Raw genomic sequence first — 15427 nt, 5'->3', positions numbered from 1 at the left:
AGATCAGCCCGGGCGGCTAGGCCTGCTGGCAATGTTGCCGGCGCTTGTCCTGGACGAATTTTCAAAATCGCGAACACAACTGTTTAAAGACCCCAGGTGATGGCCAGGAGATGATCTGAGGATTTACGTTTTCCTGCTGAAAGCAGGAAAACAGCTGGAACTTTGCTTTATCTTCCACTGCAATACGTTCACGTAAAGCCCGCCGCAAAAAGTCGCTTGCTGAAAGCGAATTGATATAGCATTATCATCAAACTTAGTGCTCCGCAGGAAGATGCACTTTACTGATTGGGCTGGAAAACACGGATCAACGTGGAATGGATGAAGTCAGCAGGGTATCGTGCTTCAAATACAAAGCAAAAACTGAAAATCATTGCATTTTATAAGACGCTTAGAAGTCACTTTGCAAAAATACAAGGTTTTTCTGTAGTAATTTAGTCAACGTTTTCGATTTCAAGTTTTTATTGAAAAAATAAAAATGTTTTTAAAGCATGAGCCAAAAACAACACAATACATATAAAGTGATAACACTTTACAAATAAATAAAGACTAGAAGATAGAAGAGCCCGGATGGTGAATCAATCATTGTAAGAGCTACAGATTTGTGGGTTATTTAGCTCATAGAGTCTGCAATCCTTGCAGCCTTTATGATCCGAATTACTTAAAAGACATGGATAATACTGAAACGTTTAGGACATGCTGCCGACAGTAATATTTTATTACGGATATAGGAGAATTATTTTTTTGATTCATCCGGTGTTATCTCACAACTTGAACTATACAGATCCAATGGCTTGTAACTCAGTCGTGCAATCACATCAGAAAACTATTTAAAGTTTCCTGTTCAAAATGAACTTTCAAAAACATCTTAGTGAAAACCAGTTAAAATTGTCAGTTTTACTGTTCTTACAATGAGCCAAGTGAATAAAAGACTAATGAACACTTAATAAAATAATTAACTAGTGAGTGAAAGTGAAGACTTATATAATAACGAACAATAGAGCTAATAAAAGCAAATACTGTATTATAGATATACATATAACATTTACTTCAACTAAGTATTTTCTTATGAATATATATGAAAATAACAAGTGAAGAAGAACAATATTCTCATTATCGTCGTTCCAAAGCAAAAATAAATGGTTATTTGGCGTATCCAGAATTGTCGATTTCAAAACAAGCATTCATATAGCAGAGTGGCACGAATATTTAAGTGTTCTGAAATTCATTGGCCTGAAAATGTAAACTGTAACACACATTTTAATTTACTCACACTAATTGTTTTTCTCCCTAGATTTTTTCTCATTTTGAATTTTAGGAACAACTTCCCGCCCGTTTAAAATTACATAGTATTTATTCCGGCTCAAAAAGCATAAACTTACGCATTCCTCATTCAATTAAAGTAACTACTTCAAAAATCGCCTTTTCTCCATTTTAAATTACTTATTAAAAACAGATGTTAATGCTATTTTTATAAAGCAAAGCTTGAAGTTTTATTCCTGTTGTTCCTCTACAACTATTTATTACCTTGTATTCCCTAACATATTTTATTGTCGTTTCGATAGAGAACCTAAAACACCGCAACATATTTTTTTAAATGTATTTCTTTTGTGTTTATTTCGATTTTATAATGATAACAAAAGGGAACAACTGAAAAGCATTTTTGGTCTAAAATGTGGCCAAAACAAATCAGGGTTCAATCAACTCCCCTGAAAATATCCGATCGCTTCATCCCTTACGGGCTGATTCAATATTCTAAAACCCACACCGTAAGCACAGTTCCGCTATTCTTAAAGGTTAATTCGTTTTACATATTTGATGCGAACTCTCGTTTTCCAGTTTGGAAAAATTTTATCCATATTTTCCTCCGCAAAGTCGATAAGTTTGCTGAAGGTTTTCTCGGAAGCGTTTCTGAACTAACCTCATGCATTTTCACACAAATCTTTGTTAATGCTGTAATTTCATATGTGAGTTTCACGTTATTTCTTTACAATTTGAGTTGATCTGACCGGGGACATTTCTCCAATTTAATACCCTCAGAAACAGGTTCTTTGCACAGTGTTCTCAAACTCGACTTTTGCCGTCTTTAGAAAACAGTTCAGTAAATAGGTAGTTCAGTGAGAAGTTAGTTTCTTTTCACATTTCATCTATTTTCAACCCAAATACTCGCTCCATTTGCTTGTGTATCTCTGTGATTGCTGGCGTATTTAGTGCCCATATATAACCATTTAGAACATACATATTATTAATCCATTCTCATAAAACAAGCTCTGATACAAATACAAACACTGCCAACAGCATATTATTAAAGCAGACAATCAAACCTATGTAAACATCATTACCTTGTAATGGAATTAATTGAACTACGCCCATTATGTTAAATAAATAAATAGGATATTGATTCCCACCGTTAAATTGAAGCTTCTATTTAATTCATAGTTGTAGGTATAATCATAAATTATAAATTGTCTTTTTAAGGGGCTGAAAGGATGAATGCGGTGTAAGCTGAAGATATTTTTGCAGGTCGCAATCGGCTTTTTAATGCAACATCGTCTTACATCGCTAACGATACAAAGAGTAAGATGAAATTACAAAAATATTTTTCGAAAGATGTGAAATTTAGACCGTAAAAAGGAAAACGGAAAGAACGAACGCTTCAATTTTAGTTAAAATACTTTGGTTCGAACATTGATTGAAAATTCAGGATTTACGATTCACAAAAAGTTTGCTGTTTTTCTCCTTAAAAGTTGCAGAAAATCAACCAGAGTAAACAATTAAGAAAAAATTCAATTTCTGAAAATTCTTTAAAAAAATCATGATTTCAACCTCAAGCAAACCAGCGAAATCTCCATTGCTGAGTCCAATAAATTGACCATATTTAAGTAATAAAAATTGAGTACTTTAGTTACGTTTTCCAAAAACTTTTTAATTAGGCAGAGCTTTTTATACCAATCAAAAGCAAAACTGGATCAGAAAAACGGCGTTAGAGATATTCACACTTTATTAGCCGAATATTTGCGCACATAATCGACATGATTCCGGCATTCTAACGACTTTTTAAAGATACACTCGATTTATTCAAGCAATCATTATTCCAAACTCAAATAAGCCAGAAAAGTCGTAATTGCACTGATTTGGTAAAAGTTATCCAAACTACATAGAAGCACGTTGGATTGGTCTAAAAGAAAATTGGAAAGTAGAATGATGGGAAATTGAACTGCTGTTTTAACTAACAAAATAAGTTTTCTTGGAGTTCAAAGACGAGTTTTTTAAACTTGCATCTAAGAACTAATCGCTCGAAACCACATAGAAAAACTGTGACGCTGAATTATCCTTTGTATTGCCGCTCAAGTTTGTAATTAAATAAATAAACATGTTTTTATCAGAAATTTCAGCAAAAGCTAAATAGAATAGGACAACGAATTTTGCATCTTTTATTCAATTTTCATTATGACATTGCAGCATTTTAAATTAAAAAATACATATATTATGATTATTGATATGTACATCTTGCAAATTTCCTGTATATTTATTTCCATTTTCAAAACTTGTGCCGCAATATAAATTACATAGGAGATAGTCTTTGATTGGAGCGATATTGAATCTTGTTTTTATCCTAGTTACAATTGATAATTGAATTCAGACGGTTCAACTGCCTGCCGCAGCACAAGAACACTTTTCTCGTAGGTGGTTTGATTGTTAAGACAACAACATTCCTCTATGGGGGCAAAAGCCATCAGGAAAGCTCGGGTAACTGCACGTATTTATAGGATCCAACAAATGACTGCCCACTGAGCAAATAATAGAAGTAATGTTGTAATAATCAATCCTGTGGCGAAACGATCAAGAATATCTCTTGACGTGTACGGATTAATCCCGCCGGGATAATTCATCCTGAAATGTCCGATTCTGATTCGGCCTGGTCAGCGCCAAATTCCTCCCAATGGGATGTCAAACCAACCGAATTACCTATTAATATAATCGTTTTATATGTGCATTATTGTCGAGCGCTAAACGGGATTTTGGAATATTGCCATCCCTCGATGGTAAGACACCAACGGTAATTAAGATCAGAAATTGCTTTCGCAGTAAAGCAATTTAAACTGCTCAACACTAAAAGACATTGTCTATACTGGCTTTAGCTTGGATTCGACAAAACCGAAAAGAAATCGGAGACGAACAAAAGTGGAAGACTTTTGTGAACTACAAGAAAAGCGTAGGAAGGCCAGACACACGACTGCTAGAGGACCTAAAAGGAGTAATAGGAAGAAGATCCCACCAAATAAGAAGGAACAGAAAAATTTTAAAATTTCAAGAACAACCATATTTAGGAGGGGACGGGAAAATGCTGCTGGGAAGAAAATCATGAAAATGCAATGGTTTGTCGCTCAATCAAACACATGAAAAACCTTTCAATGAGGCCACATCTAAGGGTGAATTTCTAAGAAATTGGTTAGTTTTTATACAATAAAATGACTGCGATTTTGATAGTTTGGAATATGCAAAGATTTGGACGCTTAATCAAAACCAGCTTTTTACTTAAAAACTGTGTACTTTCAGGAACATACTCCTTAGATGCTTAATGTCCCAAAGTTATCTTATAAAAAATTCGAGGTGCCAAGGTTTTTGAGCATTCCTGATATACCTCTTAGCAAATTTCTCTTAATACGTTGGCCGTAGGTGTAAAACGCGTACTTTAAAAAAACACTTATCATGCAGATTGAGTGTCATCCTCGTACATTTAGTATCATAGTGCAAATGTCATTTTAGAAATGTTTTTGTGTGCCCTTAATGCTTTGCAGATTAAAATTAAACCACCCTGTATATCTGGAAATTCAATTAATACGTAATTTTTGTTTTTTTTGTACAGAACATGCTAACCCAACTTAGAACCCTTTGTGTGATTTAAACATTTTTTAACTTTATTAAATATAAATTAATAACTTAGCAAATCCCCATCAGAGATTGCAGTGCAGACAACAAGCAAAGCTTTTGATGAAAAGTAACGAAACTTTATTTGAACTTTTGTTACCAAAAGCAAAATCATCAAACTGCACACCGCTGATATTTTCTATGTTGTAACCGCTCAATCTATGCATAAAATAACCGAAAAATTTAGAGAATAGTATCCAAATAACGCACCAGCAGGATATGCAGTATGCAGCAGGCGGGCATCGACGCCTCCGTCCCAAACGGATTTTCGCTTATCAGTAAGACCGCTACACAGTTGCCAACGTTGTGTTTAATTATAGATTTTCAGGGATAATCCATTGAATAGCAAAATTCTTCAAAATCGTTAATTATAACAACTTAACCAAGAAGACACTGTAAGATTATTTTCAAAACTTTGTTCAAATCGTCCATTTCTTGAATTAAAAACAATTAGATACTGATAAAACGTTGTTCTTATTTCATATTCCACTTTCCAAAGAGGCGAATTTCTAGCAAACCGTAAATAACATTTTCGATCGGAAAGATCCGATATATATAAATATATCGATAACCATTTTTTTCCGATATCTGAAAAGCATTTTTCTCATTTTTAACAGCTTTCAAATCTTTATGTTTCCAATTATTTAAAATTAATTTTTTGCCAGATTAAAAACAATGTTGTAGAGGGTGGGCCCAGTAAACTCCCCACTTTATACATATTTTATACAATGTGTTTGACCATTTTTTTCTGCAAAAGAAGTTTACCCTTGATCGCAGATCTGAGTATTTGCTGCAAAAAACTACTTGACAATGTGTATTTTTCGCATAAAATACCATACAGTTTCCGTTTATGAAAATAGTCGTCATATTACTGAAATCACCACCCGATTACCATGCAAATTGCAAAGCATATAATTCCCATCCTACGAATATGACAACAGTTCCGTCCGCTAATAATCACAAACATTTAAAATAATTTATAAATATAGAAAATAACTAAGTAGTAAGTACTGCAATTGCCTTGAACAATGGAATTATATAGTTTATGCTAATTTGTAATAATTTGCTGTAAAATGGTTTCCCATTGTTACCAGAGTCTACCAGATATATGAGGTACTTACCGAATCCGCTAAGTGGCTTTGTGATAGGAAAACCTCAAGTCATACCTGAAAAGAAAAATGCGTTGTTAAAATAATCTCATTTGCATTATCCAAGAATAATTTTTTAAAGAATTCTTTATTCCGCGAAATGAAAAAAAAATATATCAAAACATTTCCCGAAACATTATAGTCAATATACAGGGTGCCCTAATGTGCTTAGATTTGTTGTTGCAATTTCTTGTTGTCCTGCTTAAACCTTTCTTTTTGCATCATTATAAAATCATAGCACACATCATTATCAAGTAGCTCGAAAGCGATGACAAATACAAAATCGGAAAAGATGAAAAGTTTCCAAGATAAATGACCAGTAGTATGAAGACTATTAGAATGAGAGACCCCGTGAAGATAGAAGAAGTCAGGCCAGACCACCGACGGAATGGGCAGCCGATATACGGAAAACAGACAACTGGATGCAACTTGCACAACATACAAATTCTTAGCGCCGTTGGAGGAAGCTTATGTCCAGCGGTGGACACGAGGAGAAGCTGGATGATGATGATGAGCACTTTTTCGAGCAGTTCATGGTTTTCATATGGCTATAAAAATGTGGACAAATGAAAAAATTGCGTGGCTTAGGCTTGGAAAATACTGACGATTTAGGTTTGCTTTTAACAATATTATCGCCTGAGTTATTTGGAAAGCCTTTCCGACAAAGACAAAGTAAACACATTGTCATTCTGAACAAAAATATGTGGAATACTTTTCCAAAAAGTCACCACCGATTTCAAGAAAACTTCAACTGGGATTTTACGTTAAATATTTTATTTGCCGTTATTTATGAGCAGCTTTAAATGTTCCCCACATTTCAACCATCCGCTATTAAAATAACGGATAATATCTCAGACGTTGCCTAGTTTACGATCCTGTTGTTGCCAAAATTTGAAGTATCGTAATTTATCCTTCTTACGTCCGTTTTGTCGCAATGGGTCAGTTTCAGTAAAATTGCACATTTACTGTTCCTTACAAGAAGTCTACTTTACTTGATTTGATGACATAAAGTAAAATATTTGTATGCAACAAAATGAAATTCTACACATAAACAACGTTCGCTGGGAATGCAAAGAAATAAAATCCGGTATTGTTCAACATTTCATTTGTTTGCTCAAGACCCTCCCGTATGGAATGGCGAAAACGCATTTCAGCTCAGTGGTTTGTTACTGTTTGCACCGATGTGCCTTTAAAATATATTGAATATCGGCAACATAAACGAGATGACTGCAAGATTGAACATGAATAGTTTACAGGTAGGTATATAAGTGAATTTCCCTTCTAGATATGGGGAAAATGGGACGCCATTGAACCGTCTCTACTGCAAATGGATATTCCATAAAATAATACCGTGTCCCTGCCAGCCATGTCATAAAACAGGATACATCGTAATCTAGCTAGTTTTCATGTAATTCCAGCTAGCATAAATGGTGAATAAAAATGCAAATTCAAAGTCGATCATGACATCAACACAACATCGCACAGCACAAGCTTGATTAATGCACATATAATGTTCTAAAAATAATATATTCCATACCAACTCATGGCCTAAGCTGGAAAGCAAATTTCCAAAGCGGCAAGATTACTTCTTAACTTTTCTCCTTTCCTACTCTTTAGCGACCATAAAGTTTATTAACGCAGGGATCAAAGTTGCAAAGTTACTTTAATCCAATTACGGCTCGACTTTAGTTTCGCAAATCCCTATCGATTTTTTTCTTTGGAATTAACTGTCCTCTAGTGGCCTCAATAACGAAGCCCTAGGTAGAATATTCAAATAGGGATTCTAGATAAAGTTGCCGAGAAGATCCTTTATATATCAGCAGTAGTTTGGAATGATGTTGTGGTAATAGGATTTCATTCAATAGCTGAAGTAAAGTAACTGTTTCTGAGAAGAAAAGAATATATAAAACTAGCAATCAGCTCTCGATAATCGCCAACATTTTCCAGACTTGACAAATCAGCTGCTCAAACTTCCAAAGGATCAAATAGACGTACGAGGGTTTAGTTTTAGAACACAAAAATTGCCCAAAAAAGAAGCAGGAAAAACAGATAATCAACCACTCCCTCAATTTGTTCAATATTTTCTGCAGAAAACAATGAAGTAAAGTGCAAACTGTTAACGAGCCAATTGAATTTAAAAGACGAATTTAAAGGTAAATCCTCCCCTACTGTTTACAATTTCTTTCTAAAAAATACGTCAGTTTATACACGTGTTATGGAATCATTAATCATAAATAAAATACTCTTTTATTGAAAACCTAAATCAACTGGAAGAAAACGCTGTTACCAACATATTTTTTCGCCCCAACCGTATAAAAATAGCCAATCATTTTAATTTTAAATGCCACATGCTCCAAACATATATTCTGCGCTAATACCAGCTTACAAAAAATTGTTTTCTCTGCACGAAGGCAGTGTTTCCTCTTTGTGGCTCTATTCATTAATATTGAGCCAGTCGCTGCTGTGAAGATGATCTAATAAAGGTCCGAATATTGACTATACAAATTTCAATATTCCGGCAAAAAGAAAAATACGTTTTCATTGGCAAACATCGTCGGACGTGCAGCATGTTATATGCCAAGTGAGTTTTAGAAGATTTAAACGATTCTATTTTGGATTTTGCTCTTCTTTGGCAGTGCTGTTCTCTAGCAGTACTGGTAGTGTTAGAGATGTTATTCTTTTTACACCGAACTTCAACCCAACCCTTCACCTCATAAAGTGAACCGAAAATTTGACGATCAAAATAAAAATCCAATGGTTCTATTTGAAATACGCAAGATATTGAAGCTTAAAAACATCGAATTTGTCGACTGAGAAGTTGACTCGGAGGTTCGTGGAGAACTTTTCATAAATAAAAACTTTAGTCAGTTTGCAGCTGACTAGTTACTCTTGGAGCCCCATAAGATTGATTTACCTATTTCTGGGGACCCCAGCAATTGTAAAAATTTTCAGATTTTTAAAATAATTCGAAAACCGTAAATAAAACTTATCAATAAAAAATTGCAAATGGGTAGGTTTGCTGTATCGAATTTATTCCTAAATAATCACAACTCTGTATATTTGCTCTGCAAACGAGAGATGTATTCATCATTTTTATCGTATGAATTATCCGGAATAAAAACAAACCCTTTACTGAAATTACCTTAAACAAGCCGGATAGCCGGATGCCGTGTTTACAAAGCACCAAAGGTCTCTAAATCAAATTAATGCCGAAAGCAAATACCGGTCCCAATTTAACTGCTGTGTCTGAAATTAAAGAGATTTCCCAAGGAAAACAATGCCTTTTCCTAAATGTAATAAAGCTCGAAAACAGTGCTTTTAAATTTCAAACCAAAAACAAATATTTCTTAATAACGCTTTAGAGGGCTTAAACGTATCTGGGGCAGTAATTAGGTTGGAGGAAAAAAAATCATATTTCAATCTAATTATGAAAGAAAATGAGGATGCTTGCTTTTGAAGTTCATGCTGAGAGAACGAATTTTACAGGCACGGCTTAATAGTCGGAGAAATTCGGAATCCCCATTCTTTAATTTTGGAAGTTGCGAGGTTGTTAGTCACGTTTCTGATTTAAAATCGTCATTTCGTTCACGACAAGCTTACGGAAAAACAAACTTAATGGAGTGACAATGTGTTTGAGCTGCAACATTAAATTTCAGTAGTTAAGTCTTCCAAGTCGCCAATTTCCCCACGGAACAATTTATTATGAGAATAAGTACCAATAAAAACTTGGTATCAGAAGTGTGATATTTTAGTTTTTAAAATGATCAGGCTTAGTTCATTTTACTAGTTGACCTCAAAATTCCAAAATATCCAGACAATTTTTGTTAATTTGATATGGAATGAATGGAATGATAATACTGAGTGCTTCCCTGGCATTGTCGGTTCCGCTCTTGATGGATCAATATTCCAGAGTTCTGTTAGCGGGACCGAGGTTGAACACTTGAAACCTCTCATTTCTTAACTTTTCATTTCGCGTCTTCTCTACCGGAAATTTTTATGCAGAAATTTCTACAGACGGATTCCAATTTTCCCGAATGGTCAAGGGAATAATTAATGAGGGCCATCCCCGCTTGATCTTAATTTTATTGCTGCGAAAAATTTTATCGGAGGAAAACGCAATTGCTTTGATGTAAGACTTGGCATTTTTCAAAGGCCTACCTATTTGAAAATTTTATAAATTCTTATTTATTCTGAAGCGCACTGAAATGGATTAATCTGAATATTTTACCTCTAATTAATTTGTATTTTGATACATTTATTCATTTTATTAGCCGTGTTTTAACAACACGGCTTGTTCTGAAATTAGAAACGTTTGCATTTAAGTTATGTAAGCTTAATTTACTGTACTGATATAGTACAGAAACAGTTTTTTTCGCGGTTTTTTCTTCGGCAATGGGGCCAAGCCAATTCTCTCAAAAAACCAGAAAGATTTGGCCTTTAAAACGACGTAAATTTACATTTAAATTGTGTTTTGTTTTTGCGTCTTTCCATGCGGTCATTATTACGTTAATTATTAATGTGAAATGAGTTTTATAATTTAAATTAAATGCAGCTCTAAATCAGGATTATTTTATCGTTTTGCTTCATTTATAATTTGACTAATTTGGATTCGTTACTGCTGTGCCGGCATAACATTAGAATATATTAGGCACTCAGACGGCACTGAGGACAAAAAGCGTGACGCGGTCTGTAAAAGAACCTCTAAACATATATTCTCATCAAAATCCAACCCCTTTCGGCGTTAGAGTTTTTTTCGCAAAACGGCACGGAACACCTAATTGCTTTATCCACTCGGGGCATAGTCAAAGCTTACAAAATATAGTAAATTGCCAGTGCAAAAGCTAAAAGCTGCAATTAAGGCTCTCGTAGTACGTAGAACCGGCATCCTACTACATTAGTGCTCCAATGAACATTCTTGATTGGCCATTGTTAAATATTCGGTACCAACAAAGAGCGGCAATTATCGTTTCGTTTTGGTTTAAGAGCTCTGGATGGACCGCGTTTCTAATTATTCGCCCATTTTGAAGGGAATGTTAGCAATTCGGTTATTCATACTCTGTACATAATATGCTCAAGTTGCATCTAAGCAAAATTTTTAAACTGTAATTGTCAATTTCAAATTTGTAAATTGGAAAAGGACACGTAAAACTAGAAGTTTTAAATTTGCGTTGCATAGAGAATAGAAAATTCCATTCAGTCATAACAAGACAAGTGAGGAAATTCGTGTAGTTTTGACCAAGGAAGCGAAATTTGAATGTCAGACGCTTACGTACAAGATTATGCCAATTTTTCATGATTTCCGTCCCGTTTTTGCTCATATCTCGGAAGCAAAATAAGCAAGAACGCTCATTTTGACATCATTCCAGAGAGAACTAAATGGCCTTTTGAGAAAGTGAACCATCGATTAGCAAATGTAGGCAGTTTTCTCAAAGTCTTGATTTTCTTTGAATTTTAAAGAAAATTCGAGTAGTTTTGCCCTAGAAAGCGAAATTTAAATATCAGACATTTAGGTGCAAGATTAAGCCAAAATTTTATGTTTTCGGAAGCTCCGTTTCGTTTTTGCTCACTTCTCGGAAGCAAAATGTCATTTTAACACCTTGCACACAGTAATTAAATAACATTTTTGTGAAATTTTTGCGCAATTTCTAATTAGCAGTAGAGCAATAAATATTTGCCATAAAAAATTACACTGCTTGCTTCTAAGCCCAAATAATACCGTTAATTCAAATTTCCCAGGATATTTTCCTCCTCGTTCTGAAAAAGTTACAAAACAACTCTAATTACACAAACAGTCATATACTTCAAGATACTTCCAAATAGCGCCCGTCAAATCAGCCCTCAGGAGAGGAAACATAAATAAAACAAATAACGAAAGCAGAAACAGGAACAGCAGGGACTAGGCAAAATGTTCTGATTTTCCCCAGACTGAAGAAGTTGAAGCCGATTAACTCGCAACGAAATATTTCAACGACAAACGAATGTAAAAAGTTTCAAATTTTAACCAACCGGAAAGGAGTGGGAGTTTGGATTTATTAAATCCGTTCGTATAGCGACTAATGCATGAATTTGCAGTTGTACAATTCCATCTTTATTTTACATTTATGGGATTTGCTCGCTCTTCAGTTCAGGAAGCGAGTAACTAAACTTCCATAGAAATAAAAGAGAATTTCGAGTTCATCTCAAGTATTGAACAAACAAGTTTTAGTAACTTTTAATTAAATTACTTCAGCCGACATTCTTTTTCATGTCTTTTATTTCAATGGGACGAAACTGTTCTAACCGATAAAGGCATTTCTGGGATTTGATGTTAAGCTTAAATTAATTAAGGCTTTTCTTTTCGAATGACTTCGAAATAATGTGTTTTCGAAAAGTTTTAGTTGATTAAGGTATTTCGCAGCATTTTCGAGCATTTATTTAAAGGATTAAAAGTTTTCATCGTCTGATACCTTCAGTAGATTTCAAGACGCTGCCTAAACGGCTGAGCAAAGTATAGAAAAATATTCAATTGCTACCGAAAAATTCTGCAAAAGGAATAAACTTCGGGTTCTAATATTAAGTCAGAGGAAAGCCCTTTAAAAGTATAATAGTATTCAAAATTGAGAAAAGTCCACAAGTACAGAAAATAATGTTTCAATTGTTGCTATTACATCATTAAAAGCATTGATTCGTTTTTCATTAAGTTAGTGTTAAAGCTAAATAAACTTTTCACTGTAAGCTCCGCTCAGAGTTCTCGTTGAACTCGTGTGTAATGTCGGCCCGGTTTTCCAGCGCTTTCCTGGAAAATATCCCGGAATATTGGTTTCCCGTGCCCGGTTCTGCTCTCCTAATACTGACTGATCGGGAATTGACTATGGCTGATGATTGGAAATTTATCGATGTTACCGGGGACATTTCAAGTGGATTTTGCGTTGAAATTAGCCGAAGGCATGGGTTAGCGCGGTTTTTGGGAGATTTTCGCTAACAAATTATGACAAAAATTTATTAGAACCGCATTAACAACTAGGTTGAATAAAAAAAAATACAGTGGTTACTTAGTTCGAATGCGAGTTCTTTCAAGTTTTCTTCGAACAAGATTTTATTTGCGAAGTGTTTGGTTCACCCACTAATATTTGTTGAATGTGTAAATAGGAAGGTTATCAATGAAGAATAAAGTTTGGCAAATCAAAAAATTATGTCTAAAAGTTTTATTGAAGAAAAGCAAATATGAAGCTGATGAAGAAGTTGCAATCAAGGCATAGAAACTTAACAAAACAGAAACAATGGATGGCCAGGTTTTCGGGTGTAAGAAGTAACGAAAACGTAACGAATATTTGTAAAAAAATTATCAAATAATTGTTGTTGTTAATGTAAACATTAATTTTTCATGAAACAATGTTTTCTTAAATTGGCACTTTTTAAGCTCTAAATGTGTAAAATCTGCGCCTTTGCATTTGCTAGAAACTTCTTGTTGGTGAACTGGTATTTGGAAAGCTGGCTTTGAAAACTACCAGAGCACAACAAAAATATTCGAAATCTGACAAACATTTCTTGAGCCGACCACCAAACATTGGAACATTAAAATGAAATTTTTAAACTGCGCAAAAAAGTGAAAGAAAAGCCATCTTTGACCTAACAGCTACTATCTTCCACTCTGTACATCTGCAGTAAATTCAGCGCAAAATGATGAATTTTTAACTCTGAAATCAGTGTTTAGCCTTCAGCTTCTCATCGTCTCAACAGGTAGCTGAGCGCGATCACGCCGTAGGATATAACCTAGCACAAAGGCCAATAACCTCAGTAGAAACTCGCCAAATAACCACCCAAAGAACCAATAGTTGAATAAACCCGTGACTGAAACTGAGCCAAAAGGGCCGAATAGGAATTTACCTGATTTTCCTGCTGCGATGCCTGCGGACTTTCCCTGGGCAGGACAGCAATCCATTGCTCGTTCCTTCTGAACACTGCACTGCACAAAAATGGCAACATAATCAACAACAGGTCGCAGCATGAATGGCGATGTCTGGAAAAACGGGAAATGGAATTTGGGAAATGTCAACATCCGAAAAATAAAGATAACATTTGACCGGTTTAGCCGATTTTTTGTTTATATGACACGTTTTTTCGCTATCGGCCGAACAACCGGGAACGCTAGGGGGCGGCAGCGTGCATGGCTGGATGCTTATCCCGTTCCTGCCTTTCGACGCGGTTTTGCCTTGATGTCGATCGATAAATAGCTTTGAAATCTACGCAAAAACTGCAACTTGCTTTCTCGCCCCTTATAAGGTTGGTGTGATTACAAAGGTTCATTTTAGGATAACACTGCGCTTTATGGACATCATCATCATCATTTAATCATTAAGGGTTGAACTTTTGTTGAAAATAAAAATTGCAATTATTTTTTCAAACAAATGTTTTCTTGTGAATTTGGGTTTTAGATTCGCGTATTGCTACAACATTATTACCACCTAGTGTTTGTTGAATCATTTTTTTTCAAAAACAAACCGTAGTATCGACGTTAAACAATAATATTTTTTTGTATAAATTATTGCTCTATAAGGTTTTGAATTAAATTAAAATAAACGTAGAGGGTCTTCTAACGGGTATACAGGGTGAGACAACCGTGCATTAGAAAAGTTTTGTGCAAAATCAAATGCCTTTCATAAATAGTGTCTAAAGCGTACCCTAAAATATCTCCAAGGGCTTCGGAATGGGGATCTATAAGTATTGTAATATATATATAAAGCTATTATAAATAGGAGCACTATTTATCAATCTGTAATAAAAGACGTGAGGAAATTCTGTCTTTTTTAAAGACAAAAATTTTTGAGGCGAAATACCCAAAAAGAAGTTTGTAAAAATGAATCCGCCTCAACAATATAGAACTTATCTACAACTTAGGTATGGGCCTCATATCTGTTCTATTTTTCGATATCTAGAATCCAAATCTTCAACACTCTGAAAACAGTTTAACATTTTTACATAAATGCAAAAACAATAATATTATTCCAAAAGGCTTACGACTTAAATCTCCATATGACATCAATACACAAGTAACAAAAATCTTAAACAGAGCAAGTAAAGCTTTAGTTAGAGAAAGAATTCAATATCACAGATTAAATAAAATCAAACTAAAAAACGAAATACATGACATAAAACAACACTTACGATACAAAATCTCTTTTGACGACTTTAATCACATATGTAATTCCGTTAATAAAACCTATGAAAGAAAATTTATTATTCGAAAACAAATTCATAACCATAAACTAGAAAAATTACTCAACGAAAAAATCAAAAAAGACATTTTTAGTATAAAAAATAAACAATTTCTGGATAAAACAATTATAAATTTATCTAATAAATTATTAACT

General features: G+C 34.3%; 1 long non-coding RNA gene across 2 annotated transcripts; it reads left to right on the top strand.

Annotated features, from left to right (window-relative positions):
* The first annotated feature begins 6971 nt into the window (after positions 1–6971).
* On the top strand, positions 6972–14216 carry LOC125505329. 2 transcript variants are annotated; one of them, XR_007282099.1, is made up of 3 exons: positions 6972–7333; positions 8025–8230; positions 13797–14216. It is a non-coding gene; the product is annotated as an uncharacterized LOC125505329 (long non-coding RNA). The 2 variants fall into 2 exon arrangements; XR_007282098.1 differs by lacking the exon at positions 13797–14216 and having other exon boundaries at positions 8025–8334.
* Positions 14217–15427: the final 1211 nt, after the last annotated feature.

Source organism: Dendroctonus ponderosae, unplaced genomic scaffold (genome assembly GCF_020466585.1).
Source record: "Dendroctonus ponderosae isolate FM_Combo_2020 unplaced genomic scaffold, Dpon_F_20191213v2 Dpon_F_20191213_8, whole genome shotgun sequence".
In the NCBI taxonomy this organism is placed as follows: domain Eukaryota; kingdom Metazoa; phylum Arthropoda; class Insecta; order Coleoptera; family Curculionidae; genus Dendroctonus; species Dendroctonus ponderosae.
The sequence above is the reverse complement of the archived record's forward strand: the minus strand, read 5'-3'. Positions and strand labels throughout refer to the sequence as shown.